Source organism: Dendrobates tinctorius, unplaced genomic scaffold (genome assembly GCF_039654945.1).
Source record: "Dendrobates tinctorius isolate UK_male_01 unplaced genomic scaffold, ASM3965494v1 ptg000122l, whole genome shotgun sequence".
In the NCBI taxonomy this organism is placed as follows: domain Eukaryota; kingdom Metazoa; phylum Chordata; class Amphibia; order Anura; family Dendrobatidae; genus Dendrobates; species Dendrobates tinctorius.
In genome coordinates, this window is record NW_027361790.1 from 5,069,237 (window position 1) to 5,081,440 (window position 12,204).

The 12,204-nt window shown below is 42.5% G+C and overlaps 1 protein-coding gene across 3 annotated transcripts in view; it reads left to right on the top strand.

The window, feature by feature from the left end:
• Positions 1–7,674: 7,674 nt before the first annotated feature.
• The window catches only part of TAFA2 (TAFA chemokine like family member 2), a 445,777-nt gene continuing 441,247 nt past the window's right edge, over positions 7,675–12,204 (top strand). The window contains exon 1 of one of the 3 annotated variants that reach the window (XM_073541520.1): positions 7,675–8,345. The gene's annotated coding sequence lies outside the window, so the exon portion shown is untranslated. The remainder of the gene's footprint in view (positions 8,346–12,204) is intronic. The other 2 variants (XM_073541522.1, XM_073541521.1) reach the window with 2 other exon arrangements.

Below are 12,204 nucleotides of genomic sequence, written 5' to 3' on the forward strand. Positions count from 1 at the left end.
ACTCTTCTCAATCTATACACTTGGCCTGGGACAACTCATAAAGTCTTATGGATTCCAGTACCACCTTTATGCTGATGACACTCAGATCTACCTCTCTGGCCCAGATGTCACCTCTCTGCTCTCCAGAATCCCAGAGTGTCTATCAGCCATATTCTCCTTCTCCTCTCGCTTCCTCAAACTCAATGTGGACAAATATGAACTCATCATCTTTCCTCCATCTCATAGATCTTCCTTGCCTGACCTATCTATCACAGTTAATGACATCACGCTTTCCCCCATGCCGAAAGTCCGCTGCCTCGGAGTAACCTTTGACTCTGCCCTGTCCTTCAAACCACACATCCAAGCTCTTTCCACCTACTATCGCCTCCAGCTCAAAAATATTTTCAGAATCCATCCTTTCCTCAACCCTCAATCTGGTAAAATGTTTGTGCATGCCCTCATCATCTCTCGCCTCTACTACTGTAACATCCTTTTCTGTGGCCTCCCTGCTAACACCCTCGCACCTCTCCAGTCCATCCTTAACTCTGCTGCCCGACTAGTTAATCTCTCTCCTCACTACTCCCCCGCTTCTCCCCTCTGCAAATCTCTTCACTGGCTCCCATTCCCTCAGTGTATCAAGTTCAAATTACTAATACTGACCTACAAGGCCATCTATAACCTGTCTCCTCCATATGTCTCTGAACTAATCTCCCAATATCTTTCCTCACATAATCTTCGGTCCTCCCAAGACCTCCTCTGCTTCACACTTATTCGCTCCTCAAGCAACCGCCTCCAAGACTTCTCCCGAATATCCCCATCCTCTGGAATTCTTAGCCCCAACACATCTGACTATCAACCACATTCGGATCATTCAGACGGAACCTGAAAACCCACCTCTTCAGGAAAGCTTACAGCTTGCAATGACCCCGCTACCTCCTTACCACTACCGGAGCTACCACCTCAACCAATGCCGGAGCTGCTGCAACTCCCTGACCTACTGTCTCCTTTCCCACCATCCTGTAGAATGTAAACCCTCTGCATCAGTATGTGATTGTTAGTTTGTATACAGTAAGTGATATCTGTAATTTGTATGTAACCCCTTCTCATGTACAGCACCATGGAATCAATGGTGCTATATAAATAATAATAATAATAATAATAATAATATACAGTATATATGTTCCCCATCCTGATATATATGATCTTCAGCCTGATATATATGTTCCAAATCCTGTTATATATGTTCCCCATCCTGGTATATATGACCTTCACCCTGGTATATAGGTTCTCCATCCTGGACCCCATCCTGTTATATATGTTCCTCATCCTGGACCCATCCTGGTATATATCTTCCCTCTCCTGGACCTATCCTGGTACATATCTTCTCCATCCTGGTATATTTGCTCCCCATCCTGGTATATATGACCTTCATCCTGGTATATAGGCTCCCCTTCCTGGGCCCCATCTGTTAAATATGTTCCCCATCCTGGTATATATGTTCCTCATCCCGGGCCCATCCTGTTATATATCATCCCCATCTTGGACCTATCCTGGTATATATCTTCCCCATCCTGGTATATATGATCCCCATCCTGGTGAATATGTTCCCCATCCTGGTATATATATATATATATATATATGTGTGTATATATATATATCCCTTCCTGGGCACCTCCTGGTATATATTCCCCCTTCTGATATACATGTCCATATATATCCCCATCCTGGTATATATGTCCCTTATCCTGGGCCTTACTATGGTATACATGTCCCTTATCCTGAGCCCCATCATGGTATACATATCCCTTATCCTGGTACAATTTATACAGCTCTGGCAAAAATGAAAAGACCACTGCACAGTTTTATAATAATCAGCTTCTCTACCTGTCTGACAGCCATTCTATTCCAGTGTCAGTTAAATTCCAACCAGAGTACTCCTCATTCTACATAATGTGCTTCTGATTAGGTGATCACCTGAACCAAATCTTATTTAACAAAAGAAAGTATAAAAAACCCTGCTGTGGTGTCACAATCCTCTTGCAATAGGACAAGCTGGATGGCAAAACAAGTGCTAGTAATATTCCAAAAGTAATAGGTATGAAAAAATAGCTTTTAACCTTGCCAAAGAAGTTGAAAAGAAATGTTTTGAGTGAGGAAAAGAAGGGCTCAATTCTGGTTATACTAGCAGAGGGATACAGTGAGCGTCATGTTGACTCCATCCTTAAAATTTCTAAGACAGCAGTCCATTACAACAATGCCAAAAAGCAGACTTTGGGGACAACAAAGCTACAGACCGGCAGAGGGCAAAAACGACTCTCCACTGACCGAAATGACCGTCATCTTATTCGAATGTCACTTAGCAACCGCAGGATGACATCAAGTGACCTACAAAAGGAATGGCAAATGGCAGCTGAGGTGAAGTGCACGGCAAGAACAGTTCGTAACAGGCTCCTAGAGGCAGGGCCCAAGTCATGTAAAGGTAGAAAAAAGCCTTTCATCAATGAGAAGCAAAGGAGAGCCAGGCTGAAGTTTGCCAAAGACCATAAGGATTGGACCATAGTGGATTGGAGTAAGGTAATCTTCTCTGATGAGTCTAATTTTCAGCTTTGCCCAATGTAATGACACCAATGAAGTCACTGGGGCAGCCTAGGGGGCTCTATCAGAGGGAATGTGAACGAGCGCAGGGAGTGGAGGAACATGGCCCACAGTCCGCAAGGACCTGAGACTAAGCAGTGAGCACAAGACCTGGAACTAAGCAGTCACGTGACCAGGGGCAGAGTAACTGTGCTTGAGTACAGGGAAGGCAGCTGAGCTGAGTACAGGGCACAGAAAGTTAACGTAGTAAAAGGAGAGCCAAGGGTCAAAAGCCAGATGAGAGTGTGGTACCTAGGGATAAGACAGAGAGTAAACAGAGATGAGCCAAGGGGTCAGGTAACCAAAAAGTACAGGGCAGTACAGCCAGGATACAGAGGCAAAAGTCAGGGGACAAACCGGGTCATGCACAGCAAAGCACACACAGAGGCACAATGTTTACGGACGAGTAACCTTGGTGAGCAACCGCAAACCGAGTATACGGAAGTATCACTGACACCAAATCCCGGAACTGCCAACATTAAATAGCCACCCCAGAACCAAAGAGAGGTGAACTAGAATTAACCCTGACCTGACTAGGATGGAGGCGGAACCATCCTGTCCAGAGTCATGACACCCAACACCTGGTTGTCTAATGGTTAGACAGTGACCTGGAGAGGTGTACAAGCCACAGTGTCTTGCACCCACTGTGAAGTTTGATGGAGGATCAGTGATGATCTCGGGATGCTTCAGCAGGGCTGGAATTGGGCAGGTTAATCTTTGTAAACGACGTATGAATCAAGCCGCATACAAGGTTATCCTGGAAAAACAGTTGATTCCTTCTGCTCAGGCAATGTTCCCGAACCCTAAGGACTGGTTTTTCCAGCAAGACAATGCGCCATGCCACACAGCTAGGTCAGTCAATGTGTGGATGGTGGACCACCACACCAAATCCCTGTCATGGCCAGCTCAATCTCCAGACCTGAACCCCATTGAAAACCTCTGCAATGTAATCAAGAGGAAGATGGATAGTCACAAGCCATCAAACAAAGAAGAACTGCTTAAATTTTTGTACCAGGAGTGACATAAGGTCACCCAAAAGCAGTGTGAAAGACTGGTGGAAAGCATGCCAAGATGCATGAAAGCTGTGATTAAAAATCATGGTTATTCCACAAAATATTGTTTTCTGAACTCTTCCAGAGTTAAAACATTAGTATTGTTGTTTCTAAATGATTATGAACTTGTTTTCTTAGCACTATTTGAGGTCTGCAAACACTTCATTTTTTTGTTATTTTGACTATTTCTCATTTTCTGAAAACAAATACAAAATTTAGTGATTGGAAATTGAAAGACATGTTGTCAGTAGTTTATAGAATAAAAGAGCAATTTACATTTTAATCAAAAATATACCTATAAAGAGAAAAATCAAACTAACTGAAAATTTTGCAATGGTCTCTTAATTTTTGCCAGAGCTGTAAATATCCCATCCTGGGCACCTCCTGATATATATTCCCCTTTCTTGTATATATGTCCCGTATCCTGGTATATATATCCCCATCCTGGTATATCTGTCCCTTATCCTGTGCCTTATTATGGTATACATGTCCCTTATCCTGGGCCCCATGCTGGTATATATGTCCCTGATCCTTGGCCCCATCTATATATATACTGTAATTGCCTTAAATTGTCCGTCATCCACTTCTGTCTGAAGGTCCTCGAATCCCATAATTCACTGCGTCGACCGAAAGTACATCGACCACAATATTGGAATACCCATCACAATATTGGAATACCCAAGTGATGGGTATTCCAATATGGCACCCGGTGGTGCTATCAGGCCCTTGCGCAGTACCATCAGCGGGACCCCCGCCGGGACACCTGCCGCCGGACTGCCGCCGCCGGACCCCCGCCAGGACACCTGCAGCCGGACAACCGCCGCACTCCCACCGGGACACCTGCCGCCGGACCCCCGCCGCCGGACCCCCGCCGGGACATCCGCCACCGGACCCCCACTGCCGCATCCCGCAGCTGCCTGCCCACCTACCTCCATGCAGTCACAGCCAGCAGGAAAGACTGAGGCTTGCGGCCTGTGCTGGAGATGGGGTGCGGGTGCCCTCTGGTGGCGCCGCATCCCATCTCCAGCACAGGCAGCAAACCACCGTCTTTCCTGCTGGCTGTGACTGCATGGAGGTGGGTGGGCAGGCAGCTGCGGGACACACACACATACTCACACACATGTACTCACAAGCACATGTACTCACTCACACACACACATGTATGTACACACACACACACGTACTCACACACACATGTACACACACATGTACACACACACGCGTACACACGTACACACACATGTACATACACACACGTACTCACATATACACATACACGCATACTCACATATACACACACACGTACTCACATACACACACACGTACTCACATATACACACACACGTACTCACATAAACACACACGTACTCACATATACACACACACGTACTCACATATACAGTACACACCCACATGTACTCCCATATACACACACTTGTACTCACATATACACGCACATGTACTCACATATACACGCACATGTACTCACATATACACACACATGTACTCACATATATACACACACAAGTACTCACATATATACACACACATAGACATGCATACATACACACACAGTATAATGTTCCCACACGCACGTACACGTGCACGCACTTACACACAAACACATGCATATACAGACACATACATACAGAGTATAATGTCCCCACACACACACCCAAGGATGCACATACACACATGCATATATATACATGCAGATACACACATACGCACACACACAGTGCAATGTCCCCACACACATTCATGTGCACCCACATACACACATGCAAGCATGCACATACAAACACACATACGCACATGCATACCCACAGTATAATGAAACCACACAAATATGCCCGTGCATACACACACGCAGATATACACATGTAGATACACACGCACATACAAACACGCAAGCACACACACAGTATAATGTTCCCACATGCACATACACACACACACACATGCAAGCACGCACATACACACAAACACGCATACATACACGCACATATACACACACGCAATCATGCACATACACACGCAAGCACAAACATATGCACATACACACGCTAGCACAAACATACGCACATATACACGCAAGCGCATACACGCCTGTGCATACCCACACGCAGATACGCACATACACACGCACACACATACACGCATGCATACGCATGTACATAGTTTAATATCCCCATACACAGAAACACACATGCCCATGCATACACACACACTCACAAACATGCATACGCACACGTATACACACAGTGTAATGTCCGCACGTACACATGCACGCACAATTGCACATACACACATGCAAGCACGAACATACAAGCATATACGCACAGTATGTCCCCACACACATGCAGATTCACAGACGCACATAAACACGCAAGCATGCACATACACGCATACGCACGCACATACACAGACACATGCACACAGTATAATGTCCGCACACACACATACGCACATACACACAAACATGCACATACACACAAACACGCAGATGCACACACAAACACGCAAATACACACGCAAGCATGCACGTATACACACATAGGAAAGCATGCACATACACACAAATGTGCACATACACACACATACGTGCATATATGACCGCAGATACACGTATACACACACCCACATACACAAACATGCATACGCACGTGCATACACGTACACACAAACACACAGTATAATGTCCCCCCACACACACAGATACGCACATACACAAACACACGCACGTGACACATCACACCGCCACCCCAGCGCCACAGAGCTGCCCCCATCGTGATGTCACTGCCCTCCTGATGCGATAGCATTGAGCCCACATCTAGTCATGGCATAAATATCCCTTATCCTGGGCCCCATCCTGCATAGTAAAACAAATGATTCTTCTCACTTTCCCTCCGCTCCCCTGCAGCATCCTCTTCTGAAGCCTGCAGCTGACTGTAGTGTGCATATGAAGGGAGCGCACAATGTCATTGCCATGCATGCTGACGTCAGCTGCTGGCCTCTGATTGGCCAGCAGCGTGTATTGCAGCGCTTGGACCTAAAATTTTGCCAATTGATCTGTCCCTCTTTTTTTCTTGGAAATTGGAGACATATTCTTAATCCTGTACACTTCCCCTTTATTAGTCACTAGTTTCACCTTCAGGCACTTCATATTAGAATACTCGAAGGGTGACTTCAATGGAAGTCTTCAAACAGAGGCTGGACAGACATCTGACTGGGATGATTTAGCGAATCCTGCTTTGAGCAGGGGGTTGGACCAGATGGCCCAGGAGGTCCCTTCCAACTCTACCATTCTATGATTCTATGACTGGTTCCTGCAGATTGATGTGTTTTACCCCATATACTTTAAAGGATGGCTGGGCCAATGTACATAACAAGCACTTTTTACCTTTCAATTCCCCATAGAATGTACGCCCTTGCGAGCCAGGCTTTCAGTATTCTTGTTTGTGTTGTTTATTTTTTGCTACTACGTATGTAATATCTGATTAGTTTGTACATGTACCTTCTGAATTGCACAGTGTTGTGGAGTATATTTCCTCTATATAACAATTATTATTGCTTTCCTAGATGCCTGCTTGTTCCACATTTGAGTGTAGGTGGCATAAATGACCGTATTATTTGCAGATTAATTAACAGATAATGTACTTTCCTCAATTAGTTCTACATGATACAGAAAGGGAAGAACAAAAGTGAAAAGTCCACCTTCGACCACTGGAGGGAGACACAGTACATATCTTATTATCGGCAGCTTGTAGTCTTTTACCCCCCAAGTGTTTTTCATGCTAATAAAATAAATTGCAAATTAAAATTAAGCTAAGTTGAAACTGAGATAACATAAATAGCTAAACATAGAATTTACAATGCAATATTCAGTCATTTGCCCTTTATTTAAAGAAGCATAATCCACCCACATATCACATTGCTATGCTAATATTAAGGCTTTACCCATAATTTTCTGTGCTGGAAGATTTCACAGTGTTAATTTGTTGGTGCTTGATGAATCTCTATTAGGTTGCCCAATGATGAAGTCAGATGGCATTTCTGTAGTTCTATAGGGGCTATTATTTTATCCCTCCCTTATCTGTTGACTAGGTCTGCATTAGTAAGCCAACTCCTAGACATGCTTTTCCTCCCACTATTGTTCATGTAGTTCAGACTTTAGGAAATTCTTTCAGGGAAAGGTAGGAAGACTAGAAGTAAGTATACAATGTATCTGATGGCTGCACTTTAATGGTGAAGGCAGACCCAGTGATCTTGAGAGGTTGTGCCAGGACTCCACACCTTGCTCCTGATACTTATCCCAACCATCCTCCCCAAGTCACAGAGCTGGGATTACACTGCTGCAGGTGGGAGCTGGTCTTTGACGATTTCCTCTGGAGTAAAGGAGCAGAAGCTGAACAGAGCTCATGAGATATCCAGTAAGATGATCATCATTGCTGCAGTAAGACCTATGTCTGGATGCTGCTTGTGACTACACGTGTGTGAGAATCATCTTGGACAGGTGGAGGGTCTGCAACAAACATTACTGTGAACAATTAGAGGGGCTCAAACAGACTGCTCAATGGATCTTACAGTACATTGGAGTACAGAAGGATGCTGCTGAGCTAGGACTTGTTTCAGCACACTGGACCTACAAGGAGTCTACAGCTACAGACCTGGAAGCAGGTAGGTTCATCCATAGTGATGTGGTCAGTGTGGGTCAACACTTTATTATTCGTGGGACATCTGCCTACTTGGGAACAAAGTCAAAAGGGTTTGTCTTACAAGGGTTAAAGCGTTTAGGTCAAGTGCTCGGTGGGTTAAGTGATGCATTGCAATTCATTTTGTGCTCTTGATTAGTGTGCTTCATTTGTAATGTGGATTGGAGTTGTTGGCTTTGGTTGATGATTTGCAGTCAATTATTTGGGCATGATTTCACAATTAGAGCTGGAACAGTTGCTGACCTCCTGCAGAATGTGACACCCAAGCAGATGGAGTTCAGAGGACAGAAATTAATTAAGAGATAGATGAGCATAGGTTTTTTTTTACCATGGTCCCATCTCCTAAACCTCTACAAGTTTACGATTCACTTTCTTTGTGTGTGTGTGTATATATATATATATATATATATATATATATATATATATATAGATATATATACACGAATGTGTGTGTATATATTCATATTTATAGAGATGTATATATACATATATTTTTATATATATATATAATTCAATGGCGAATTTTGAGGTTTGTGATCCTTTTACACATAGCACGTTTGCTAATTCTGCAAGGTCTGCAGTATATGACAGTGTGACCAGCTGAATTGCTTTTATCTGAGTTATTATTACATTTCTCTTCTGCCACCACTGAATAATCTGCAGTTTAGTGATTTGTAACACTTGTTCTGTAATGTAAAAAAAAATCAGATAAATGATCACAACTTTACCCCTGAAATAATTTGTGCAATGGCACTTTGCAGTGTAATTTGTATTTTTCCAAACCATTCTAATTTGATTCCTTTAGCGTTATTATGCTATCAGTGTACTTAGGAGCCTGGCATTGTTGCTAAATATGTAAACATAGGCAACAGGATTATGGATATTCATGGTCTGTTCCTTAGTTATATTGTACCAGTGTGGCAACAATTGGTAAAGAAATTGGTTTTTATAATATTTAGTTGCCTTGTAATTGCAATTTGAGCATAATCCTCCTTAAGTGACTGAATCCAAATTATGGCAGTAACACTGCATGTCTTGCAGATCTTTTCATAGCTGCAGATCACTATTGACAAATTGATGATTTCTTTTTTAGCTCTTGTTATTAACACTCTTATTGCCAGAGGATGCTTTAAGTTGATAGCAAATGCAGTACTTTCCTACTGGACACATGGTTTGTGACCTTCAGTCAGATTGCCTACAGAATATAACACATTCATTACAATATAATACTTAGTCTCTAGCAATATATAAAATTAAAAGTAGTGGAAATTAGCTTTATGTGGATTATTTTGTGGTGGTCATGGATGTCATCATAGAATGGTGATCATGGATGTCATCATAGAGTGGTGGTCATGGATGTCATCATAGAGTGGTGGTCATGGATGTCATCATAGAGTGGTGGTCACGGATGTCCTCATAGAGTGGTGGTCATGGATGTCATCATAGAGTGGTTGTCATGGATGACATCATAATGGTGGTCATGGATGACATCATAGAATGGTGGTCATGGATGTCATCGTAGAGTGGTGGTCATGGATGTCATCGTAGAGTGGTGGTCATGGATGTCATCATAGAGTGTGGGTCATGGATGACCTCTGCTCTTCCAAACTATGATTATAGGATGGACAGGAAGATCTGGTTGTTTTACAATGCCCCTTAGAAACTGAATGAAGAAGCAGAACTCATATGTGACTACTGCTCAGTTCAAACTGCAATGAGGAGCTCTGGGTCCCCTTTCTAGTGATTAATGGGGGTCCCAGAGGTGGGGGCTATAGAGAGCATGACAATTATGACTCATTCTGTGAATAGGTTATAAATTCCTTTTGTGGGATACATCCTTTAATTTTTATTTTTTGGGGGGAATATAGGGGCTATGGCATTGCGCTAAATATGGTCTTTTTTATTCTTGATTTAGGAAGATGTGTCATCAGATAAAAAGTTTCCAGTTTTTATTATAGTTTTATTCCCGCTGCTTCTCTGGACATGCCATTTAGGGATTTTTTTAAAATCCGTCTTACGGTTCAAGAGATATGGTTGTTTTTATTCAGTGCTACTTTTTATTGTGTTCTACAAGTAGGCAGTGTTCATGAGATAATAAAGCAGAGCAGTCTAAAGACATGCCCCCAGACATTTGATTCTGTCTCTGCTTGACATTTTGACAGGCCAAACCATTTTCATTCATGCTGGCTATTTAGGTCCTGGGTCTGGTGGTCCTTCAGAGCTAAAAGCAGTGCCAGCTACTGGTCTGCTTAACGGGGGATGTATTGATGCAGGTCCTGACTATTACTTCATATTGTCAATATATGCCAATTTTTTTGCAAAAGCCAAGAGTGAATCTTGACGTTAGGAAAGTAAGAAAGATATAGGTCACAAAAATTTGCAACATCAAACTGAACTGTGTAAGCATCAATTAACAAATTTAATTGCTTTGTATAACCCTTTAAATTCAAGGCCAGTACTGATAATAACAAGGCTAGTGATTTAAAGGTCGCTGAATTTATTTGACCAAATTGCAGACTTAACTGGGTCTTTATGCTGCTCCATGAGCACCTTGTCACAGTAGACAGGTGCAGGAGCTGCATACATTTACATGCCCATAAATCTGACCAGCCTAGTGCATGCTGCGAAGAACCTGAGGCTAATATTAGATTTTTAGTCACCACACAGACTCTAAATACAATTGTCTGAATGTACCTCAAGATATTTGGTTAGCAGTAAGTCAAGAATCTCTTAACGTGTTGTGGATGGTAGTCTTTATATATACTGTTGTGCCAAAAAGGCAAAATTATTCTGGGTGTGATACCTTATTGGGAGACCAGAAATATGATATTTGCAAGCTTTCCTAGCACAAGTCCCTTCATCAGGTTGACTGGCTGGTATTCAATATAAATATATTTTTCAAGTTTAATAAACTTGCAAGCAAAAGGACAAGAAGCGATTCAGTATTTAGAAGATGTTAGTGTCTGATATGTACACAGAGTAATTTTAGGAGTTTCCTTGTGATCTCACTCATTCCTATTGCATTCAGCTATAATCATTATGTGTGAATGGTATTCTTGAAATGAATGCAGTAGCTTTACATCATCAGCATAGAAAATAATGGCAGCTCATTGTAAACTCCTGTAAACGCCAGTCAGGTATCTGTTTGCATCTTGTCAAAATTGCCTAATCATACCCAATCATAACACTAAACATCATAGTAATCATTACAAGTAGTGACGAGCAAGTATACTCATTGCTTCCCAAGCATGCTCGGGTGTCCGCCGAGTATTTTGGCGTGCTCGGAGATTTAGTTTTCTTCGCCTCAGCTGCATGATTTGCGGCTGCTGGACAGGCTGAATACACGTGGGGATTCCCTAACAAACAGGCATTCCACACAAGTATTCAGCCTGTCTGCAAGTCGCAAATCAAGCAGCTGAGGCGACGAAAACAAAATCTCCGAGTACGCCAAAATACTCGGAGACCACCCGAGCAACGAGTATACTCGCTCATCACTAATTACAAGTCTTCACAGAATTGTAGCCAGGTTTACACCCATGCAGTAGGGGAGTTTACTTAGCAGCACCCATATCACAACAAAAGGGTAATATGCAATAAATTGATTTCTGGGATATGTGATTTATTACAACTGTAATTGTGGGGACCACACAGTTATAGGAAATGTTGCAATAGAATATAGCACACTTTGTTTTCTCCTTCATCTGCTATATTATGTCAGGAAAAATAAAGATTATATTAGACTATGTATGCTATTTCCATATATGTTAATGTAAACTTTGTTTTATCTTGATATTATATTGTATCTGCTACATTGGCGAGTTTAT